At 39.8% G+C, this 26,339-nt stretch overlaps 1 pseudogene; it reads right to left on the bottom strand.

The window, feature by feature from the left end:
* On the bottom strand, positions 1–20,730 carry LOC145040734 (importin subunit alpha-like; annotated as a pseudogene).
* Between the last annotated feature and the right edge of the window lie 5,609 nt (positions 20,731–26,339).

Genomic DNA, 26,339 nt, shown 5'->3' with positions numbered 1-26,339 from the left:
TCAGTTAAAGTTGAATCCACCAGAAGGAACGGAAAATCACCACCTCCAAAATGGAAACCAGCAGGAGGCTGAGTTGCAACTGCATCGCCAAGTGGAATAGCATCATCCACTTCCTCCAACCAATAAGTCTCAAGAAGCTTCACTGCTTTCTCATAAATCTCACTGTTATCATGACTCTGTAAATTCTCAATCTTCTCCATCATCAATCATCTGTGCATAAAGATTCACATCCCCTGATCTTCCCAAATTCTTTTCTTCTTCACCAACTTTTAATATATTCTCGAGCCCCACTAAACAAACTGTCAATATTCTTGGGTCTGGACATATCAGTAAATCACACAAAAGCTTAATACATCCCTCACTTACCAAATACCTGCATCCACCATTTTATTATCAATAAATATATAGCTTTTGAGATGTAAATACTAAACAAATTATAATGAAAATTTAAGTTTATGAATCCCACTTGATTTGGTCATGGCTTCCACCAGAAGTAGCATTTGAGATAGCTGATGCAACCTCCTTTTTGATGTCAAATTCTTCATTTTGAACCAGATGAATAAGAGGGCCAATGATATTTGCTTCAATGAATGTCTGTAAAAATCATAAAGTAGATATATCAGTCGAGAAAATAATGTTTGATGTTTAAATCTTGATGAAAATTTCAAATTATGACCTGAATCTTCTCCTTGTTTCCAGCAGTGATGTTTGATATGGTCAACAAGTTGAGATGACAAGTCAAAGGCATGACTTCAGTTTTACCCATCTTCACTCTTGCTGAACCATATGCCTGTCATTAATTAAGCTCATTAAGAAGATAAACTAAGTGTTTTTATTAAATAAAAAATAATTTGAAAAGGTTTTTACCTGAGCAATGACTCCAGTTTCAACAGATATTGGGCGATAAGTTAATCTTTTACCAAAATCTATACATATAACTTTTTATCAACATAGGTTTCATCCAAATCAAAATCAAAGCATTAGAACAGTAAATATAAAAATTATACTTGACTGTTAAGAGAAAAAAGATAGAAAACCTGGTGATTCAGAAGGTAGATTGAATTTGTACATACATGGTATTCAAGAACTTCATGGAAACACGAAAAACAAAATAAAAATGATAAAAACACAAAAAAACATACATTTGATAGATTATATGTAGCCAATTATACATGCTTGTGCCTGTATTTTACTAGTTCTTCCTTTCCTCTCCTCAGTTTTCTGTCCCTGTTGCTTTGTTGCTGTCAAAAAGCTTACACGTTACACTTAGAGCATAGCATTGTGAGATTTTGCTTTTTACCATTTTTGGATGAAAAGCTTTGTGGGGACTAAGTTGTCGAAACGTATACAAAGTGGCCCACCATTATGGTTAAACTGTGTGTACATTTTTATTTTAGTATCTCCATCTTTTCTGATAACAGGGTCTTCTAAAATGGTATATAACCCTGCAAAAAGTTCGAATACAAAATTGCCTGCATGATATATTGTTCTGTTTTAGACATTTTATTCTAAATAAAAATCATATATACCCTTGACTTCCGATGTCAAACATAGGTAGTCAGGTATGTAATAGTGTATGGCGTTTTCTCAAGTTTTATTTAGTTTATTTCGTATTGATTCTTATAATTGGTTATTTAGTTTTGATTACTATGCTTTAGAAGTTTCAGAAATGATTTCAGTGTTTATGTTCAATGTTGGTTCATTTAACCATCAAAATTTAAAATCTCTTCCTTTTAATTTGGCGAATTCATTTGATATTTTTGTTAGAAAAGACGAACTATATTTCCAAATGACCAATTACACACATGTAATAACACAAAAGTCAGAGAATGTGAGATACGTAGGTCTTACCTGACATGAAGAAGTAACAGAAGACAGTCGATCCCCATATATTGCCAATCATCCGAAGATCTTGAGAGGTTACTGATACTTTCCATAACCTCTTTAGATTCTGAAACTCTTGTTCTTCCAACTGGGGTGTTTTGCACGATGTTTTGCATAGAATTAAGCCAAAAGAATTAGCTTAAAATATTTTCATGTACTTGGACCTGAGAAAACTTATCAACATCTGTGCCAAATGTAGAAAAGAACATGAAAGGGAGCAAACGATATACACATATCTATATATAAACATTCAACAACTAATTTCTGCATAAAGGTAATGTTTCTTTCACCAAACATACATCTGCTTTCAGAAAGAAAAAAAAATAAAGGGCTAGAAGAGTACCAGCAAGGGGGAGGAGAAGGGGTGGTCGGCAAGAGGGTTGGAGGAAAAAGAATTCGTATATGGAGTAACAGAATGCGTGGTTGGTGCTGCTTGATGTTGGAGAAGAACACGCCTGGTGGGCGATGGAGGAACTAATTAAGACGACGACGACTTAGGGTTTCCAACGGAAGGGTTTTTTGACCGGCTTAGGGTGGTCGGCGGAAGAAAACATGAAGAGGATAAGAATATGATGATTTTGTGTTTCTTTAATAACTTCCAGGCTCTAGCAACCAGAAGATATGAAATAGGGATGGCCCTAAATCGCCGGTGTGAGAGGAAGAAATAGAGACGCATAGTAAGCGTGAGAAGCTGCTGTGAACACCAAGGCTTTTGTGAGGTCCGGTTCAAAGCCCTAGTATCTTTGTTGATTATGTGAAGATGGGCCATATGTGAAGATAAAAGATGAAGGCACACCATATCTAAAGAATTTTGGGCAAAGGTATCGTTGGATCCGATTCAACTATAGATTTTAAAGTGGCCATAGAATTTGCAGAGCTTGATAAATTAGGTCAAGGAAAAGAAATGGGGCTTTCCGCTGGTAGGAGATGAGAAACAAGGCGGGGGTTTTAATTTTTTGGGATTTGATTTCCCCCTCATCTGTTAAAGATGGAGAACGTGTGTTTGATGAAAATTTTATAAAACGACATGCTTAGATGATACGCCTATTATGCTGAGTGTCTTCTGTGTTTTTAATTTTTTTTGTTCGTACACTAATTTTAAGGGCACGCAAAAATGCGTGTTCTAAATCCTTTAAATTTTAGAAGAGATGACATTATTTTTAGAACACACGCTATTGCGTATCGTAAACCACTGAGTGTCATGATTTGCGTATCATTAAAGGCCTATATTCTAGTAGTGATTTTGGCAATAATAGACTTTATAAAAAATACAACATGGTTTTACGTTTGTATTCGTACACACATAAGAAAAAAAAAAACTTGCTTCTTGTATGCCTTTCAAAAAAAAAATAAATTAAATGTTAATCACATAAAAGATAAAATTTGCTTATGTATAATTAAATCAAGTATTTAAAATTTTAAGTTATCACAAAGGTTTAAACATATATAATATAAAATATTAAAACCGTGTGAATGGATACTAGCAACAAATATAATTGGGGTTATATAGAATTAAAAATGTCTGTATGATTATATTATAAAACCATGACAATATTTTAATAATTAAAAAGAAAAGTTATACATATACATGAAATAAAATAAAAAGGTAAAAACACAGTTTCGTTTATTTAGAATGATTTTGTAGTTGGCCTATTGTCAAATATATAGTTATTTATTAACAGAAATGGATATATTTGAATTCAATTATATAGTTTTAACAGATGTTCTATGTATATGAAATGTATTCATTAATTTGGTTGGAGTTGCACGCATGGTTCCCTGCACCATGTCTAGCACCCAGTTTTTTGTTTTTGATAATTGTGTTGAATACCAGGTAAAAACACAGTTTCGTTTATTTAGAATGATTTTGTAGTTGGCCTATTGTCAAATATATAGTTATTTATTAACAGAAATGGATATATTTGAATTCAATTATATAGTTTTAACAGATGTTCTATGTATATGAAATGTATTCATTAATTTGGTTGGAGTTGCACGCATGGTTCCCTGCACCATGTCTAGCACCCAGTTTTTTGTTTTTGATAATTGTGTTGAATACCAACTATTTCTTGATAAATGTGATTTATATTTTCAATACAAAACGAACTGATGTCCTCGGGTTTCACAACTAATATCATAATTTGTCACACCCCCAAACCAGAACGGCGGAAACGTTCGGGGGCGGAGGATGTCATATTCAGTATCATAACAGTTCATAGTAAGGAAAATACACACCACCATACATATAAAGGTTTTAAAATGTTTACATAATTGTATTTGTTGCATGTTCAAAATATAAATACATAAACATCTTTCAAAAGAAGTAATTAACGTTAGAGATTTAATCCCCAAAATTTGGTTTCCAAACCTGCTTAGCGTTTCCCTGAGAATACAAGTTATTTCAAAGAAAAAGTGTCAGCAATTAAGTTGGTGAGTTCGTAAGCGGTTTTAAGAAAAATATAAGCCATTCCAAAGTTCGTGCGTTTTCCAAGAAAATCTCTTATTTTCTTATAAAAGTATGAAATGCATATGAATGTTCATGTTGTGAATTGTAAATAGTTGCACCAGGAAAATCTCTTATTTTTCTATTAGTTGATTGTTTTGGATACAGGAAAATCCCTTATTTTCCTAAAGTAACAGGCAGTCTCTAATGTCCAAGGCCGAATATCGCAAGCAACTGACGTGCTTAAAGGTTGAGGTATAGTTTTATATAGTAAAGTTATAAGAACATCACACTCGTTAGATAAAGAATAGTTTTAATAGTTACTCCTTCATAAATTCAGAATACCATAATAATTGTCTATCCGGTGATTTTTATAACCATACTAAACATAATATGCCTGTGGCGACGGTCTTCTGGCATGGAAACGTTATGACATACTGTCACCCAAAGGACTGTAGATAACAGTCAGGGCGCGGGATCATGATTTCCCGTATAGATTTATACACATTTGACATGCTCTACCAACGGGAGACTCTGGTTATAATAGACAGGACTACATGTAGTACATTTTAACAAAAAGGTAGCAATGAATATGTAATCGTCTCACGGATTCTCAACTAAGTCTGTATTTAAAGTGATAGTTTTGTATGCAATGTTTATCCTCTTTCACAATGTTTGACAAAGCATTAAAATCATAAGTTCTTTGAATGAAAAAAATAGTTTGATAAAGATGGCTACCCTGGATACTAAGCATTTTGTATAAATCTAATGCATGCAAGGTATAACAAAAGTTTTCATGTTTTCACTCGGGATTAACCGGGTGTTTACTTGTATTCTCCCCCAAAATGTATTAAAGTACATTATAAAGTATTTGAAGATGTATAAAAGGGGTACGAACTCACTTGATTGGAGTGGTTGTTTTGAAGTAGTCGAGAGAAGAATCGAGCAGAACTTCGACTAGAGATAGTTGAAATCTCGGGATTCTCGGGGATCTCGGGAGTGTAGAACTTCCTTCGGGACTCGAGTATGAAAAACCAGGGCTTCGGGAAGGCTTATCGAGGTAATCACGCAGAGTAACAACACTTAGATGGAAAGAGATGAGCACCAAACCCGACACACTTAAGTTTCTATTTATAGGGGCTGATTTGGGGTCTCACATCGTGAGTTTTGGATTGCTCACTGGTGGTTGTCGAGGCCAACACAAATAATAACCCTAAATGTTACACACTAAAATAGTGTATAGTGGTAAAGGGATCGAATCCACGGAGATTGGTTCAATTTCTAACTCTATGAAAAATCTCTTTGTAAAAATACTTGTAAAATAACAATAAAAATAAAATGGGGGGTTTTGGTGTTTTGAATACTTGATGCTAACTAGAATTAACTATGATTTAAATAGACAATTGCAACAAAAATAAGAATTTGATGTAAAATCAATAAGGGAAAGATGGTTGACTTAAAGTTTTCTCACTTTGACTTTTGATGAACATATCATTAGAATTCAATGGTGCAATACTTGTTTTAAATCCTCAATTTGGCTATAGTAATCCAAGGAGCTTGAGATTACCTAGACTTTTCTTAATTGTTGAAATGGCTAGAGAAGCTCATAACAATTTCCTTAGTCAAAGTCACTAATTCCAAATAGCATGTAATTAGTGAAAGTCAACTAGCATTAAGAACCAAAAAGTCACCAAATCCAAGAGGGGTCAAATGCTTTCACCACCATGTTGGAGGAAATGTTTTTATGATTGTGTGAAGTAAAAACAACACAAAAATCATTTGTTGCTTGCTAATTTGAGGATCCTTTACTTAATCAAGAAATTAGCCAACTAATCACCACAAACACATTTAAACTCATGAACTAAAACATACAAGTAATGATAAGATGTTAAAACACAAAACATTTCCATAAAGATTCAAGAACATGTTCATGGATTCTTCAACATTCAACAAAAGTTCAAAGGATTAAACAAAAGTCAACCAAGATTAGTTTAGCCAAGCATGGCTAAACACAAAGAAACAAGGTTAGAGAAATTTGTACCAAACATTAAGCAAGAATCAAGAGGTAAAAATATGATGTTCTTCAAGGGTTCTTGGCCTTCAAAAGTCCCCAAAACTCCAGAGAGAATCTCCAAAAATCGGGTGTGCAAGTGTATGCAAAAGATGGGCACCAACCTTCCTCAACTAGCTCAAAAGAAGGAATTCCGAAATTGCCCCTGCAGGGCCTTGCGCGACCCGCGTGCTGGTGCGCGGGTGGGTTGCGCGGGTGGTCCCTGGGTGTAGCATCTTTGAAGTTTTGGGCCTTCATAGCTTAGCCCACTTGGCCCAGGTCGATTCCAATCACCTCCTAGCCCATTTTCTTCAAGTTTTTCTTCATTTAAAGCCCAATTTGACCTCTCCAAATCCTCCAAAGCTCGTGAACTCGCCCGATTAATAATTTTCATACGCTTGAATGTTCCCCCGCATCTTTCAAATTTAAAGCTCAATTCTTCCAAGCCTTCAAGCAATTGACAAGTCCACCCCATGAATCACCTTCATAGCCATCAAGCATGAAATCTCCAATTCCCTTCAAGCCCAATCGCCTCGCAAGAGTGCCGCCCCGCTAGTTTCCAAGAAAAACTGCAATAATGCTCAAGAAACTAGAAAGTACCCCGAAATGGTCATAAAAATAACAAAAGGGAAAATATGCATGAAAGTTAACTAAAATGAGAATGAAATGTACTAAAATAAACTATAAAAATAAGTAAATAAAATGAAGCTATCAAATCACCCCAAGCTTAAACCTTACTTGTCCTCAAGTAAGACAAGACTAAATGAACTTGGGATGAACTACCCTAGAAATAAAAAGAATGGATAGAACCATGGAACCTGTTCGACGTTAGTCAACATGGTCAGAATTGATTTCGCTGCTATCTCACAACTTTTTCATCCGATGACAATGGAACCATAAACCACAGCCAGGACAACTCCTTTAGGTGAGTAAGGAGGGATGAGCAGTCGCAGCCTCAATGGAACATGTATACAATGAAGAACATCTGTAGTAGGGAGAAAGCAACTGGATGGGCTCGGGTGGAGCGCTTCTTTAAGTGTACACTCTGATCTCACATTTGCTGGTTTCTCTCATGTGTAACTAGGTTTAATCGCTCGGGCACCGTTGTAGGAATCAGTTCACTTAGTGTTGGCCCAAACCTCCCGTAGTATCCGACTCGACAGTCTCTCTAACATCACCAATTTGTGAGAAAGAAAAAAAAATAACAACTCGATCTATATACAATAAAACAGATCTATACAAATGAATATCAAATGTCGGGTGACCAAGATGTTGGGAAATTTGTTCAATAATCGAACCGGCCACCTATCTAAGATAGTTGCAACTGAAAATTTGCATGCTTCATTTTGTTTTTTTTTTTTTTGTTTTGTTTTTTTTTTTTTTTTTTTTTTTTTTTTTTTTTTTTTGTTTTTTGTTTTTTGTTTTTTGTTTTTTTTTTTTTTAAGATGTTAAAACCCTTTGACTCAAAATTTGGTTCCCAAAGGTGTGTAGGTGGAACCGAAAGGGTAATGATATAATCCGAATGGCCTAAGTGTGGAAATGACCATGTGTGGAGCATAAAGATGTAATGTAAGCTCCTTTTCAAACTTGTGGTTTTTCAAAGATAATGAAAATGTCCAAGTGTGGACTAAAAGACTCTCTAAGCTCTAAGAAAATCGCAAAAAGATATGGTGATGTAAAGAGACCGGATATGGATTCTACTCGGGGACAAGCACCAATGCTTCATCCTAACAGTTCAAACATGATCAAGTGTGATCCTCTCCGCGGTAGTGACCGCAAGGCTAAGAACACCCATTGCTATAGTATATCCTACAGTTGTTAGTATTGTATGCATAATTCTTCATGAAAACTACCTGTCCATGATCACTTACCCCTTTAAGCTACCAGCATCTGATCCCAAGTATGAAATCCCAAACTGCAGCTAGTGGTCCCAGTTCGATGGGTGAGATAGCAACAAGATCCTGGACCAATAATGATACAATAACTATGAACCTGTTCCATGGCATCCAAGAGAGGTGAGAATAAACAGACAACAAAAATGCATGAATGCTAATGTCTTAAGCTAAATGTTATGCAAAAAATAAAAAGTAGAAAAGAAGAAAATAAAATCTTTTTAAAATTTTATAAAATAAAAAAAAATGAATGCAAATTAACTTAAACTAATATGTTATGCAACCTAACTAAAAATGCATGAAAAAGAGTAAGAAAAAAAAGGGAAATGCCCCACCCCAAGCTTAAGAACAAGCATTGTCCTCAATGCTTAAGGAAAGGGCGGAAAGGACCTAAATCGGAGGGTCGGGCGGCGGGAAATGTCTGTGGCGGTGGTTTCGTGAAATTACGACCGGTAGAACTCCGCCAATCTTGAATTTTCAAGCAAGGTGGGTGCTGGAAGGTTATATGAGAGGAATGGAGTGGGAGGTCAAGATGATTAAATGAAGAAGAAGAGAAGCTGAACATTTTAATCTATGGGTCAAAAAGGGTCAATTTCGGTCAATGTTGGTCAAGAAAAGTCAAAAGGTCAACTCATTAAAACCTTTGGTCAACACCTGGTCAAATAATAGCCAAAAATAGCCCAAATTGCCCAGCACAGTGCGCGGGTCGCGCAGTGTAGCACGCGGGTCGCGCAGACCTTGCAGTTAAGTCTTGGGCCAATGTCGCTTCATCACACCTGGCCGCGCAACCCACCCGCGCAACAGCACGCGGGTCGCGCAACCCCCTGATCCTGATCTTCATTTTTGCTTCATTTTTCTTCGTTTTTCACCCGTTCTCGCTTTGGAAGGCCCCAAAAACCTAGAAACTCTTGATTTCTTCAAAAACAATTCTTTTGAATCCCAAAAGCATCTTCAAAAGTCATTTATTCAAATTAAATACACAAAAACACAATGCTTTCCAAAAATGCCATTCTTTAACGTCTTTGGCGAGACGCCTCCAAACTTCACTTTAACACTTTGGGGCGTCCAAATGGACGACATCTTGGACATTTGAATCAAAAACTTCATTGAATGGCTTCAATCGATGTCCATTAACCTTGTAAATTTTCCCCGTGTCGACATTTTTTAATTTCCACACCTCCATTGAGACTCTTTTCTTGTATTTGACTTTCTTTTTACGGGAGAACCATACCGGACTCAAACCTTTGATAATAGCAATCATCCAACCATATTTTTTCTTGTACTTGTTCATTAAGGTGACCAACTCTTCCTTCTTTGACATGGTTTTTGAGTAGGTGACCGGTTGGGCGTCTTCTTTTTTGTGATACGTATCCTTTGAAGAGTCCGACAAATTTATCGCTTCCATCTCTTGTGGTTGGTCTACCAATGGAGTTAGTTTCTTAATGGTAGTGGGCGGCTCAACCTCTATTTCATTAACCCCTATCACTTCCTCTATAGTTTCATTGTCAGCTTTTTCAATTTCTTCTTCTTCTTTGACAACCTCTTCCACTTCTACTTCTTCTTCCTCTTCTTCATATAACACTCTTGGGCCATCAAAAATTTTCTCATCATTCAAAGGAATGGAACATGAACTATGCGATGGGCTCTTTTCGGATGGTAATTTGTCTTGAGCTTCCATTAAACTAATTGATTGAGCAATTTGTGTTATTTGTTGCTCTAAGCTTTTGAGGCTAGCTTGGGTTGTTTCCTGAAAAATGTGGGTAGAAGTGGCAATGCTTTTAACAATGTCCTCTAAGGACATGCTTGGCGTTTCAGTTTGTTGAGGAGGGTAAGGATAGGGTTCTTGGAATAGTGGAGTTGGTGGGTATTGGTTATTTCCCCAAGTTTGGTATGGGTTTTGGTATTGGTTATTTCCCCAAACTTGGTTGTTGTCCCACCATTGATCATGTTGAGGTTGATCATAACTCGATTGGTTTGACAAATAGTAGCTTCCCTTCTCTTGCACGTCTCCCCATTCTCTTTGTAAATATGAACACATGTCGGAATGATGTCCATTTTGGGCACAAAAATCGCAAAGAAGAGGTGTGGGCTGCACACTTTGGTCACTTTCAATCATCATAACTAACTGAGCTAGCTCAGAAAGTCGCTCTTCGGTGCAAGGAGTGTTCATCTCCGAACCATACTTCTTTTTTTTTTTTTTTTTTTTCAGGAATTTAAATTTGAGTACCTGCACAATGAGATCTAGGCATAGAGAAACAAATTGATTAAAAATAAACCAATCCCCGGCAACGGCGCCAAAAATTTGGTGGTTGTCGAGGCCAACACAAATAATAACCCTAAATGTTACACACTAAAATAGTGTATAGTGGTAAAGGGATCGAATCCACGGAGATTGGTTCAATTTCTAACTCTATGAAAAATCTCTTTGTAAAAATACTTGTAAAATAACAATAAAAATAAAATGGGGGGTTTTGGTGTTTTGAATACTTGATGCTAACTAGAATTAAATATGATTTAAATAGACAATTGCAACAAAAATAAGAATTTGATGTAAAATCAATAAGGGAAAGATGGTTGACTTAAAGTTTTCTCACTTTGACTTTTGATGAACATATCATTAGAATTCAATGGTGCAATACTTGTTTTAAATCCTCAATTTGGCTATAGTAATCCAAGGAGCTTGAGATTACCTAGACTTTTCTTAATTGTTGAAATGGCTAGAGAAGCTCATAACAATTTCCTTAGTCAAAGTCACTAATTCCAAATAGCATGTAATTAGTGAAAGTCAACTAGCATTAAGAACCAAAAAGTTACCAAATCCAAGAGGGGTCAAATGCTTTCACCACCATGTTGGAGGAAATGTTTTTATGATTGTGTGAAGTAAAAACAACACAAAAATCATTTGTTGCTTGCTAATTTGAGGATCCTTTACTTAATCAAGAAATTAGCCAACTAATCACCACAAACACATTTAAACTCATGAACTAAAACATACAAGTAATGATAAGATGTTAAAACACAAAACATTTCCATAAAGATTCAAGAACATGTTCATGGATTCTTCAACATTCAACAAAAGTTCAAAGGATTAAACAAAAGTCAACCAAGATTAGTTTAGCCAAGCATGGCTAAACACAAAGAAACAAGGTTAGAGAAATTTGTACCAAACATTAAGCAAGAATCAAGAGGTAAAAATATGATGTTCTTCAAGGGTTCTTGGCCTTCAAAAGTCCCCAAAACTCCAGAGAGAATCTCCAAAAATCGGGTGTGCAAGTGTATGCAAAAGATGGGCACCAACCTTCCTCAACTAGCTCAAAAGAAGGAATTCCGAAATTGCCCCTGCAGGGCCTTGCGCGACCCGCGTGCTGGTGCGCGGGTGGGTTGCGCGGGTGGTCCCTGGGTGTAGCATCTTTGAAGTTTTGGGCCTTCATAGCTTAGCCCACTTGGCCCAGGTCGATTCCAATCACCTCCTAGCCCATTTTCTTCAAGTTTTTCTTCATTTAAAGCCCAATTTGACCTCTCCAAATCCTCCAAAGCTCGTGAACTCGCCCGATTAATAATTTTCATACGCTTGAATGTTCCCCCGCATCTTTCAAATTTAAAGCTCAATTCTTCCAAGCCTTCAAGCAATTGACAAGTCCACCCCATGAATCACCTTCATAGCCATCAAGCATGAAATCTCCAATTCCCTTCAAGCCCAATCGCCTCGCAAGAGTGCCGCCCCGCTAGTTTCCAAGAAAAACTGCAATAATGCTCAAGAAACTAGAAAGTACCCCGAAATGGTCATAAAAATAACAAAAGGGAAAATATGCATGAAAGTTAACTAAAATGAGAATGAAATGTACTAAAATAAACTATAAAAATAAGTAAATAAAATGAAGCTATCACTCACGTCATGAGGCTTGGTCAGCTTCATCCTCTTCGACGAGTGGAGGTTTCTGACACTCTAGAACCCATCAGTCACGATCTCACGTCGTGAGCATGGTTCCCTCACGTCGTGAGGCTGAGTCAGCCTCAGGTTTTGTGTCCCAAACTTGTAAAATCCATAACTTTCGCGTACAAGCTCCGGTTTCGACGTTCTTTATATGCATGTGTAGGTGTGAAAAGGATCTACAACTCTTGTTTAGATTTCGTCGGCAAATTTTGGCTTTATTTTTATTATATTACTTTTAACAGGCCGGGTCTGGAAAAGTCCGTTTAAATCCCATAATTCCTTGATCTGATGTCTATTTTCGTCAGACTTTTTACTGTTGTACTCCTATTGTCGGGGTCTTCAACTTTCATTTAGGTTGTGTCGGCTAAAGACCACTCGATCTATATTTCGAGTTTTTAGTTGTCTACTGCTAGGTTAGAAACTTCGAAAATTCATAACTTCCTCATACGAAGTCAGATTTGGGCGTTCTTTTCATGTATGTTCGCGGTTTAATGATATCTACGACTTTCATTTAGATATCTACGGCTAAAAAGTATTTTATTGAAATTTCTCGTTTTATGTTTAGCAACGCTTTACCGGTAGTGTTACGAATCTTTGATTGGTCATAACTCCTTCGTTATAACTCGGATTTTAGAGCTCTTTATATTTTTGAAACCTTATCACGACATCTACCACATAGTGTAATCAAACAGAGCTTTTCGAACATTTCATTTTCGATGATATTCTTATTACTTCACAAATAGATTACAAGACACGATTTTTAGACATTACATTAACCTGAAATAACGGGTTGTTACATAATTGTTTTAAGATTTAATTAATTTTTTTTTTTATTATTCATAAAAAATTAAATATTATATTGTTTATATATATATATATATATATATATATATATATGTTCACACACACACACACTACTTTATAATACATATATAACGTAGGGATCACCAAATTTTAAGACCAAAGTCTTAAAAATAAGGAGGTGAGATTTCATCCATCAGATCAAATTTGAATGGCTAGAGTTAATATTTGGTAATCCATGTGAAATCACATTGACGAATGAAAAATAAGCTTTTGAAAAAATGAGATGTATAAATTAGACACTCATTTCAAACCATAAATCTCTCTAAACATTCTTTCAAACCATAAAGCTCTCCAAATATTTTACGCATCTAAAAACCCTAATACCAACCGCCATCCTTCTCCACAACCATTCTAGCTACCGTTATTGTCGGCCACATCTGAGACCTTCATTCTGCGATCTACTCCAACCCTAGTGATTATACCTCATCGACAACTTCATCCGTACCACTTTACGTTACAATCACACAACAATTCGACCCCTACCGATCACCACCATTGCAGCACCAACGCCGTACATTAGGCACATCGCCCACCGTCGCCCTACCTATTTCCCGGGTATCCATAACATACGCAACATAACCTGCGCAACCTTGCTGCAGGTAACTTCTAGCTCTTGCTGCCAAACATAAAGTTGGTCCTCGTTGCGGCCACTCGCCCTGAATCACCAGCTCTCCCCCACTTGGGGTCCTGATTCACACCAACTGTTGCGCGCAGTCAATCACTGCCCCATTGGGGCTTAGCGAATCCATACCAATAATAACCTTGTTCCCTCGCAAAGGTATGGGAGCCAGATCCACCAGGTAGCGCTCCTCGAATAATCGCAGCACACAATCTCGGAATACCGTCAATGCTCGCACCGATCGGTCATCTGCAATCTCTACCTCTAGAGGGCAATCCAACATGCCCAAAGACTCGGAAAATCTCTTGCTGAGCGCAAGAGAAACTAATGATCTGGTAGCGCCCGAATCAAACAACACCTGAACTGGGATGCCGTTCACATGGAATGATCCCGTCACTACATCAGGTGCAGCGCGTGCCTCCTCGGCTGTCAGCTGAAATGCTCTGCTCCGCACCACTGGAGCCTCTGCCTTGACCTTCCAGCCATCTGTAACCCGCGTTGTCGCTGAGACTGGTGCCGCTACTGGCACTTCTGTCAATCCCAGGCAATTGGCCCTTTTGTGGCCCCTCTGATTGCAATGGAAGCATATCAGGTCTATCATCTGTACCGCAGGGGCGGGGCAGTACAATCCCACCAAAATACCCCACCTTGCCACACTTATAGCAGCCCGAACCCGGCCCAGTGCGACAAGCTCCCTCGTGTGACCGACCGCATTTCCCACAGTGGTCCCGTCCTACTTAGCCTTTCGGCCTACCATCAGATCCCTTGGGCTTCTTCCCTGAATCCCCAGTCGTCAGCCCCTCCACTGCCTTCCTCTTCTGGACGTGCTCCAGATCAATCTCCCTCTCCCTAGCCCTGGCAATAATGGAATCCAAGGTAGGGCAAGCTGAAAAGCTAACATGCTCCCGAATGCCATCTCGTAGCATGTCGTGGTAGCGGGTCCTCCTCATATCCTCATCTCCCGCATATTGGGCACCAGCAATGCCCTCTCCCAGAACTTGGCGATGATCTCTGTCATAGTCTCCGTAGTCTGCCTCATATCCAAGAACTCCCTGGCCAGCCGCTGAAGCTCCACATCTGGAGCAAACTCTGCCTTGAATCTGGTCACAAAGTCTGACCATGTCATAGCCTCAATAGTTGAGGCTCCCAATGAGTCACCAACAAATTCCCACCAATCTCTAACCCTATCTCGCAAGCATCCTGTTGCATATCTCACCTTCGACCCCACTCAATGTCTGCGATCCATCTCCTAGCGGTAATGGGGTCTCTCACCCCATGGAAATCTGATGCACCACTCCTTCGAAAGTCATTAAAGGACAGTGTGCGTGTACCCACCTGGCTAGACGCCATATCACTCCTGAATGCTCAGAGGCGATCCTCCATCAGCTCAACAATCCCTTCCTTGATCGACCCAGAAATGATAGGGGTCGACTCAAGGATGCCTCTCATGATCTCAGACGCGATGAACTCGCGCAGCCCGTCATCAACCTGAGCTGATCCCGCACCCGAGCCTGATCTCGATCCTGATCCGGAACCTCCCGCTCCATGTCGTGTAGTCACCATGCCGAAAATACACGCATAAATGTCAGGATCATATATACTCGAGAGATCTAACACACTCTCCAAGGTTCCCGGTTTCATCTAGGCCATCTGCTTTCAGTAGTACGGGCCCATACTACCTTCCACATCTACCTGTACTTTCCTCAAGGATTGCTTTGACTTCACCAAGTCCCTTTTACCGATACCCTTTTCCACTGACCTCATCCTAGGCTTCCCTAGGGCGCTCTCTGACCTACCTTCCGCCATCAGTTGCACTAGGAGCCCCTACTACTTCCCCCTAACTAACTTGCACGTACTGTTACATATCCGCTCCTTAGTTAGTTGGAAATAGCCAGAACCCCCATAGCACAAAGCAAGCAGCATTCGTGCAATTAGTAACCAAATCAGGCATAACCTGTACAGGCCATCCTACTGCTGACTAATCAGTCCTAGCATACAACTCATACAACAGGCATATAAGGCATCCTTATATATCCTTAGTCCTATTCTAGCATGCAATTCTGAATCAAAGCCACATAGCATAACATAACAAGTATGGGTATCTTGGGGAAAACTTACTTGAGCCCGGCCGGTCGCATGCATCACACACCTTGTCTTTCTTAAAATCCTTCCGTTTAGATTTTTAGAAACCATTTTATTGTAAAAATCTTTTAGCCCCTCAGTTTGAGTCTAGACACCCCCGAGGGTGTGTTCGAATCCCTCAAACCAGGGCTCTGATACCAACTTGTAACATCCTAAAATTCAAGTAAAAAAAAATTCATTTTTAATTAATTAACTTATAAAACATTCACTAGAAAATACTGTATAAACACGTCATCTCATAAAATCAAGTATCATGTTTGAAACCTACAACATAAATAAATATCATATCATAGTACAATCCCAGAAAACACCGTGCGGAAAATCAGATGTGTGTGTGATGCCATGCTACACCGCCGACTCCTTCCCCTTAGACGAAGAGGTATTTGAAACCAAAATCTGAAACTGTAAGCACAAAGCTTAGTAAGTTCCCCCATCATACCACATACCATACAATACCATCGGTATCTTTCAGCCGATAATCATCATCGGTATCTTTCAATTGGTAATCATCATCGATATCTTTCAACCGATAACTGGTGACTATTCCACCCCTTACCACTAGCATACAATAACAAGATATAAGCATACAGTCAAGCATATCCGGGTACTGATCTCCCCTTTGTCCTAAGGACCACTATCAGGGAAACTATCCCTATCATGCACGTAACATATCATACAAATATAACTCATAACCAAGCACATACCAGACCAAGATAATTACCACAAAGACAATCATCTTCTTAATACTCCTCATTAGTGGGCCGACATTGTGGCCTTAGAACTAGCCCAACTGGAAGGTAACTCATCTCGTATAGGTAGCTGCTGATAATCAGTGCAGGAAACCTCTATCCGCTGCTGCTCCGAAAATCCTCCGGCTACAAACTCCACAAACACTCAGTTAGAAACCGATTTCTATACTCTTAGGGTAAAATGACCATTTTACCCCCAACCAAGTCAAAGTCAAAGTCAAAGTCAACTTCCAGTTGACCCGACTCGCCGAGTTGGGACAACAACTCACCGAGTCCCTCACTCTCTACTCGTCCTCATCCGCAACCCTACTCGTCGAGTTGGGTCGTCAACTCGACGAGTTCTTCTCTCATTTGAATGCCCCATGGAAACTCATCCGACTCACCGAGTTGATGAACAACTCGTCAAGTTGGCCTTCATCTGATGAACCAGATCTGTCCTCGACTCGTCGAGTTGATGAACAACTCGCCGAGTTCCAAGGAGATTGCCTTGGACTCGCCGAGTCCAGTCTTGACCAATTCCATATAGTTGATTTAAATGAGATCTAACACACCAAAACCATAGATATGGCCTCCTAATGTCCACTTCATACGTAAAGTTCCAAACTTGATGCACATGCATGGGGTTTTTAGCTCAAAAATCTACATAAGGTGTCCTACAATGTGCATGGGGATTTCATGGCCCTAAAGTTGGCACCTTTATGCCATGAAAGCCCTCTTAAGGCCCATATTTGAAGTCAAATCCCACCACACACTCCCAATATCAAAATATGACTTAGCAATCTAAAGAAATCCCAAGTTAAAGATGAATAAACACATAGATGAGCCAAGACAGGGGCATTATACCTTGAAGTTGCTGAAGATGAAGTAAACTCCCTGAATCTATTGTCCCCAACTCAAGTTTCAAGCTCCTTTCTTCCTTCCAAGATTTACTATCACACAAGAATACCAAAAATGGCCTCAACAAAGCACAAATGGCTAGGGTTTCGATGAGAAGTGTTTGGGAGCATAAAGGGGGAAGGGAGGATGCATAAGGTTATTTAAATAGGGTGCAAACCTCTGGATTAGGGTTTTAGTCCAGGCAGCAGCTACTCGCCGAGTCCGGGAACTGACTCGGTGAGTCCATGACTTAAACTCCGCGCCTCATCCCGCTTCTACTCGGCGAGTTGGTCCTTCAACTCGCCGAATCCAAGAAAAAAAATGCAAAATAATTAAAGATTTAATAACAGAATACGTACCAAGAACCATGTGGTACAAATCTCCCCCACTTATTTTAGACTTCGTCCTCGAAATCTGCTGCTCGATCCTGGAACAGCTCTAGGTAATGCTCCATCATCTCATCCATCGGCTCCTATGTCCATTCTGAGCCCTTCCGGTGCAGCCATTGCACCTTTACCAGCTTTACCAATGGTAAGTGAACATCCCATGCTTTACCAAAGTTGATCACACATGCTCGCAACATGTATTCTAGAATTTGGATTGTTCTCTTACTCTGTCCGTCAGTTTGTGGGTGATAGGTTGTACTCATATCCAACCTTGTTCCTATGGATTTTTGCAACGATTGCCAGAATCTGGAAGTGAATCTACTGTCTCTGTCTGAGATGATAGACATCGGCATTCCATGAAGTCGCACGATGTCTCGGATGTAGGTTCTCGTTAGCCTTTCCATCTTATCAGTTTCCTTGATCGGTAAGAAATTAGCAGACTTGGTTAGTCTATCGACGATCACCCAAATTGTATCGTGTCCACCCTGAGTCTTGGGTACTTTTGTTACGAAGTCCATGGAAATCTGTTCCCATTTCCACTCAGGTATTTCGGGTTGATAGAGTAGATCTGAGGGCTTCTGGTGTTCTACTTTTATCTTAGCGTAAGTCAAGCACTTGCTCACATAGGTAGCAATTTATGCTTTCATGTTTGGCCACCAGTAGTGTTGTTTGAGATCCAGATACATCTTATATGAACCTGTGTGTATGGAGTATGGAGTCTTGTGTGCTTCGTTCATAACTATCTATCTGAACCTACCAAACTTTGGTGTCCAGATTCGGTTCATGAGGTAGCGCACTCCATTACTCTTGATCTCTAGATTCTTGTCCATCCCTCTAAGGGTTTCACCTGTCGCATTTTTGGGTTTCAATGCTTCTATTTGAGCTTCCTTGATTTGTGCTGACAGGTGCGAATGGATCGATATGGTTAATGACTTCACTCTTCGACCAGAGTACTCCTTACGACTAACAGCATCAGCCACTACATTCGCCTTTCCTGGATGGTAACGAATCTCAAATTCATAGTCGTTGAGCAATTCGACCCAACGTCGTTGTCTCATGTTTAACTCCTTCTAGTCGAATATGTGTTGAAGGCTCTTGTGGTCTGTGAAGATGATGCACTTGGTACTGTATAAGTAGTGCCTCCAGATTTTCAGAGCGAAGACCACAACTCCAAGTTCTAAGTCATGAGTGGTGTAGTTGACTTCATGTGTTTTCAGTTGTCGTTAGGCATACGCAATAACCTTTCCTCGCTGCATTAGCACACATCCCAACCCTTGATTCGAGGCATCGCAAAACACCACAAAATCTTTGATCCCCTCTGGAAGAGAAAGAATGGGTGCACTGCATAGGGCCTGTTTCATAGTCTGAAATGCAGCATCTTGCTTTTCTCCTCAGTTGTAGGTCACACCTTTTTGAGTTAGGGAGGTAAGAGGTTTTGCGATGCTAGAGAAGTTCTGTATGAACCTTCGATAATAACCAGCAAGGCCTAGATATTGGCGAATCTCAGTTGGTGTAGTTAGTGCAGACCAATTTTTGATAGCCTTAATTTTAGATGGGTCCACATGGATTCCTTCTTCGCTGACCACGTGACCTAGGAAGTCCACCTTCCTAATCCAAAACTCACATTTTGAGAACTTCTCATAAAGTCTCTCAGCTCACAATGTCTCTAAGACTTGTCTCAGATGTTGACCATGCTCTTCTTTACTATTCGAATAAATGAGTATGTCATCTATGAATACTATCACAAATTTATCCATGAATGAACGACATACCCGATTCATTAAGTCCATGAACACGATAGGGGCATTGGTTAGTCCGAACGACATCACTACAAACTCGTAATGCCCGTATCTTGTTCGGAAGGTCGTCTTGGGAATATCACTCTCCAGGACTCGTAGCTGGTGATATCCCGATCTCAGATCAATCTTGGAGAAGTAATTGGCTCCTTGGAGTTGGTCGAATAAGACGTCTATTCGTGGTAGAGGATATCGGTTCTTGATGGTAAGTTTGTTGAGCTCTCGGTAGTCGATGCACATCCTAAATGATCCATCCTTCTTTTTCACAAACAACATTGGTGCTCCCCAAGGCGAGAAACTCGGCCTGATGAATCCTATGCTGAGTAGCTCAGTCAGTTGGTTGATAGCTCTTGCATCTCTGTTAGGGCTAATCGATATGGCACTTTGGCTACCGGGGTAGCTCAAGAAATCAGATTGATTCTGAATTCGCTTGTCTCGCGGGTGGTATTCCTGGAAGATCTTCGGGAAAACATCGGGAAACTCGCATATGTCATGCACGCTCTTGATGTCCTGGACTTCGCATTTCACATCCACGACATGTGCTATAAGCGTGTGGCATTCCTTGCGTAGGTACTTCCAAGCTTGGATGCATGAGATAATACGAAGAGTGGTACTGGGTTTGTGGCCATAGACAATGAGGGTTTCTCTGGTTAGCAAATTAAGGCAAACGACCTTATCGTAACATAAAATGTCCACATGATGAGAACTCAGCCATTCCATGCCTATGATGACATCAAAACTCTTAATCGAGACTGGCATGAGGTTGATTGGAAAGGGATTATCGTTTAGAGTTAGGGTAAAGTTTAAGTATATCTCCTTAGTGCCATCTATTTTACCGTTGGCCATTTCTACTATAAACGGTTCACTTAATGATTGGGGTGTTTGTTTCAGCAGGCCTTTAAAATTATGACTCACAAAACTCCTCTCCGCTCTACTATCAAACAAAATGCATGCATACGAGTTATCGAGAAGAAACGTACCCGTAACAACAGTAGGGTCTGCAACGGCTTCATCCTGTCCCATTGCAAACACTCGGCCCCTTCCACCGGTATTCTTGTTGTTTGCCTTTGGGCAATCCCTACGGTAGTGCCCCATGGCTCTGCACTCAAATCAGGCGCGACTTACTCCGACATTAGCAGTGGGGGCGGCTTGTTGGGCTGGATCCTTGCAGAAGCGGGTCGTATGCCCATTCTTATTGCACCTGGTGCATTAGAGGTCACGGCAAAGACCCTGGTGGTGGAATAGTAATAGCGTGAGCCGCTACCACTTGTTGTTTCTTGGGGTTTCCCTGTAGGGTTTGTCCCCTTCTCTTGTTATAAGGCCTTCCTTGGCCATGTACCTCCTTTGATGGATTAGCAATAGTTGTAACAGTACCCTGTTTGACTCCATGGTCGATGAGTCGCTGATTCAGGCGCTTAGCGCTGTTGAAAGTGATAGGGTTGGAGGCCAAAACATGACCTTGAATCTGGGATGACAACCCCTAAATGTAACTCTAAACCTTTTTTGGTTCTGGGTTGACCATGGTAGGGCACAAGGCAGCAAGGTCGTTGAACCTGACCGTGTAGGTGACTAGGTTAGACCCAGTCATCTTCATATTCCAAAGCTCCTGCTCTAGCTTTTGTATCTATACCCTTGGTCAGTATTCCTCCAGTAGTAGGACCTTCAAATCCTCCCAAATCATGGTGTTGGCGACGGTGAGAGTTACAGACTTCACATGGCTTTTCCACCAGGTGAGGGCTCGATCGGTGAGGGTGCAAGCAGCGAACTTGACTTTGCTCGCTTCTCGGAAAGAGCAGATCTCAAAGACCGTTTCAGTCTTTTCGAACCATTGCATCAATGCAATGACTCCCCCAGTGCCATTAAAAGTTTTTGGCTTTGCGTTGGAGAACTCCTTGTAAGTACATTCCCTTACGTGACCATGACCAGTGCCATGGTTAGAATGATTCGTGTTGCTTCCTGCCCCTCCATTTCCATTGGAGTTTATTTGTGAGACGGCGGCGGTTACTGCTGCTGTGATAGCAGCCTGGACCATGGCCGGATCATAAGGTGGTGTTGGTATCGTGCCCGATCTGGGTCTTAGGTTTGGACGAGGAGGCATTGCGTTGCCAAGAAATAAAAATGAAAGATTATAAGTTTTGGTGGTTGAGAGTTGAATGATAATGGGTTAACTATCTCTAATAGTTCAAGAATTTGGTTTGACCTACACAAGGCTTTGAGTTTGATTTACAAATGGAGTTTGAATAGCAATAAATAGACTCATGAACTCGACTGAAATGCACAAAATTAACACACAAAAGATATATTCCTATATATATTAAACATATGGTTGCGTTACATCCGAAGTTAGAAGTTTTTTTGACCTTTCTAAAGGTCCCTAATTACAGAAGGTTAAAGAAAGTAAGACTTTTAGTCGATGTTCCTATTCTATATCAAAATTTGGGAGTTAGGCGAGCACTACTTGCTGCGCAGATTACGCTTGGAGCTTGACTCCGCATCCGATTGATTGGCTCCCATGAGACGCCTATCAAGGGCAGTTTATTGCTCCCTCAAATCCCTCATTTCGGAGAGAGCTGCAGTCATTTCCTCCTGGAGGGAGTGGGTGTGGATTTGAGCATTCCCTTGTAGCATGTCTAGGTGACGGATATCGGCTGCATTATCTTCCATCCTTATGTCCACCTCGCGAATCCGGTTTGCTTGGACTCCGGATTGATAAGCCTGATTGGCAAGTTTGCCTACCACAACTGGGAGTGCTCGACCAGCTGAACTTCCTCCGTTGACATCGTAGAAGTCCCGACACATACCGTAAGGAGGACGCAGTCCTTGCTGCTGGCTCCAATGGTGGATGTGGCTTCCCTAGACGGGAGTTGGTCCTTGAAATCTGTAACGCCTGCAGATCCGGGCTAGTCAATTTAGAGGCAATAGGGGTCGAAAATGACTTTTTGACAAAATATTATTTAGAATAAATAGTCTTAACCAAGTTGTAGAATATGTCACAAGGTTTCCGTACATATAAAGAACGCCGAAATCCGAGTTATAACGAAGAAGTTGTGGCCCGTCGAAGTTTTACAGCAAAACCGACACGACACCGGGAAGCGTAAATAGTGAATTTACGATGGATGACTTTTCAGCCTTAGTGATCTAAATGAAATTCTTAGAATATGTTAAACTAAGAGCGTCGATAAAAATAACACCCAAATCTGACTTCGTATGAGGAAGTTATGATTTTTCTAAGATTCGGCTTAGCAGTGTACAGCCCGAAACTCGAATTTTAGTTCGAGCGGTTTTTGGCTTACGCGACCTAAATGAGAGTTGAATATCTCATTAATAGGAACTCAACAGTAAAAAGACAGACGAAAATGGAGTCCGTATGAAGGAGTTATGAATTCTTCGCGGTCATTTACCAGTCTAAACGCCTCATACTATTAAATTTTAGATCGGTCAATAATTACCCGACGGAGTCTAAACGAAAGTTGTAGATCTTGATTTCACCTACGCGTGGATATAAAGAACGTTGAAAACAGAGCTCGTATGCGAAAGTTATGATTTTTCTAAGTTTGAAGGTTGATACGCGATAGGGGGTGACGTGCACCACCAGAATTGGACACGTGGCACCACCAGAAGGGTGCCACATGCACCAACTCGGCGAGTCATGACTCAGACTCGGCGAGTCCATCAGGTTTCTCCACTATAAATAGAGGTGTCGGGTTCCATTCATTCTCACACCTTCAAACCCTTCTTTCTCTCTCTAAACTCTCTCTCTAAGCCTCCCTAACCCCCCCCCCCCCCCAAAGCCTAGGGTAACTCCCTAGCACGAGGCGGAAGCCCCGGAGCGCCCGACGGCTCCAAGAAAAAAGCCTTTTGGCTCGGGAAACTCTGCTCCAGTGAAGCCTGATTTTGCGAAAAACCCGCTGTAAGTGAGCTACGCCTACGCTAGTTTTAATATAGCTTCTAATTAATTATAGTAACATTATTAGGACCTTAAAATAATTGTTTGGGCTATTATTCTGAGTTATATTGAGTGTTATTTAACGCTTATATAATAATATTAATAATAACTATACTATTAATTAGTCGCGGTTATCGTTAGACTAAACCCTAGTGGTATTGATACTAGGTTTTATCGAAGGAAATTGTTTTGAGAGTATCGAAGCGTTGTCCGAGTGTTGAGTCACCACCTATCAGGTGAGTGCATGGTCCCTTTCATCTTACACATAGATATGAAGTATTTTATTATAAATTACATGCTATGTGTGCATATTGTCTGAATACTTGTTGTCTATGCTGATGAAAGATTTTTATACGTGTTTTAAATGATGTAAACTGTATAAAGTATTTTATATCTACAAAATATGTTGGGTACAACATGGGTAGATGAATAATGAGCGATAAAAGTTGAAATAGAGGAACATTAGTAGCATGGACCTACTGCCCTATCGGTATACATTGGCAACAGTGGACCTAGTACCCTATAGATGAGCACTGGCAGCTGCGCCACAACCCGTAGATGTTTTAGATCTACGGTAAACGTCCTAGCAGCTGCGCTCTAAGGACAATATCGGCAGCTGCGCCTAATAGGGAGCCTTATGACCATGACAGTAGCGTTTAAAGGTCAATACCGGCAGAAGCGCCTCATAGAAAATGTCCCAATTCTGGCAGCTGCGCCTAAGTGACAAGATTAGCAGCTGCGCTTGACCAATGTGTCATTGGCAACAATGGACTTCATGTTGTTTCCTTAGGATGATCCTTAGGAATGAATGAATGAGAAATAGCTGATTCTTAGGGTAGACCCTTAAGAATAAAGAAGATAATGGGGATGGGTAATTGGGTTGATTGTTTGATTATTTAAACATAATAATTATATTATTGTGGGTTGAAAACCCTATGTACTCACCAGGTTTCCCAACCTGACCCACTCAGTTTATTTATATCATAGGTGTTGATATGAAGTCACATTACACTGAGAGATTAAAGAGATGTAGATCACTAGTGTAAATAAATGTAAGTTCTGTTTATGCTTATGTTCCTGTATTGACGATGACATCCCAAACGTTTTAAAATGAATAAAATACGTTTCTTCGAAAATGTTTTAATAACGTATTTATCGTATTTTCTGGGAACGAATTCCGCAACATTTTTATTAAAAGAAGAACTCTGATTTTTTATAAAGCATAAACAAAATCGTTCTTTTCTGGCCGTGAAAATGGGGATGTCACAAAATCCCATCCTGAAAGGAGGTCGGACAGATGGAGATCGGACGGCTAGCGGATTGATTATCTCAGGCTCTGAGGCTGAGCTATCTGAACTTTCCTCCTCCTCCTCGTCTTCCATGGGTTCCTCCTCGGGGTCATCTTCAATCCATTCCCTATTACCTTGGTTGGGGTAGTAAGGGTCACCAGGGTGATGGAATCTAGCCATTGAGTATATACGATAATAGGGTTAAGAATTAACTATAAGCTAAAGCACGTAAAATTTACCCTTAAGTTTGACGGTTGAAGGTACCCAAATACTCCCATAGTATTCTTAATGATATGCTCTTGGTAAGTTTTAAATTTGTAGTCCACTACAGACACTCCTTGGCATACGTTAGTCGACTCTCGGACAAATATAGTTGATCAGGCTATATTCAGCCCAATTCCGATTACATGTCCCAAGGCACACCTTCACTGCACAATTTATTTATGATACTTCTATATTGATCTAATTATGACACTGTTATTAATATGAAATGAATGCATGCCTACTTTACAAAAATTAAATAAATTTAATTTTAAAAGTATGACTCTTACTCAAAGTGTTTTTGCCCAGTTGTGTTTATAGTTGTATACCAAAAATGGTTTTGATATACTTAATTCACTATAAACTACGCTCTGATACCAATCTGTCACACCCCCAAACCAGAACGGCGGAAACGTTTCGGGGGCGGAGGATGTCATATTCAGTATCATAACAGTTCATAGTAAGGAAAGTACACACCACCATACATATAAAGGTTTTTAAATGTTTACATAATTGTATTTGTTACATGTTCAAAAGATAAATACATAAACATCTTTCAAAAGAAGTAATTAATGTCAGAGCGTTAATCCCCAAAAGTTGGTTTCCAAACCTGCTTAGCGGGCCCCTGAGAATACAAGTTATTTCAAAGAAAAAGTATCAACAATTAAGTTGGTGAGTTCATAAGCGGTTTTGAGAAAAATGTAAGCCAAAGTTTGTGCGTTTTCCAAGAAAATCCCTTATTTTTTATAAAATTATGAAATGCATATGAATGTTCATGTTGTGAATTGTAAATAGTTGTACTAGGAAAATCCCTTATTTTCCTATTAGTTGATTGTTTTGGATACAGGAAAATCACTTATTTTCCTAAAGTAACAGGCAGTCTCTAATGTCCAAGATCGAGGATCGCAAGCAACTGACATGCTTAAAGGTTGAGGCATAGTTTTATATAGTAAAGCTATAAGAAGACCGCACTCGTTAGATGAAGAATAGTTTTAATAGATACTCGTTCATAAATTTAGAATACCATAATAATTGTCTATTCGGTGAGTTTTATAACCATACTAAACATTATATGTCTGTGGCAACGGTCTTCAAGCGTCGAAACGTTATGGCAAACTTTGACCTAAAGGAATGTAGCTAACAGTCGGGGCACGAGATCATGACTTCCCGTATAGATCTATACACATTTGACACGCTCTCCCAATGGG

Source organism: Lactuca saligna, chromosome 4, assembly GCF_052625555.1.
Source record: "Lactuca saligna cultivar CGN05327 chromosome 4, ASM5262555v1, whole genome shotgun sequence".
In the NCBI taxonomy this organism is placed as follows: domain Eukaryota; kingdom Viridiplantae; phylum Streptophyta; class Magnoliopsida; order Asterales; family Asteraceae; genus Lactuca; species Lactuca saligna.
Note: the sequence above shows the minus strand (reverse complement) of the source record. Positions and strands in the feature narration are given on the sequence as shown.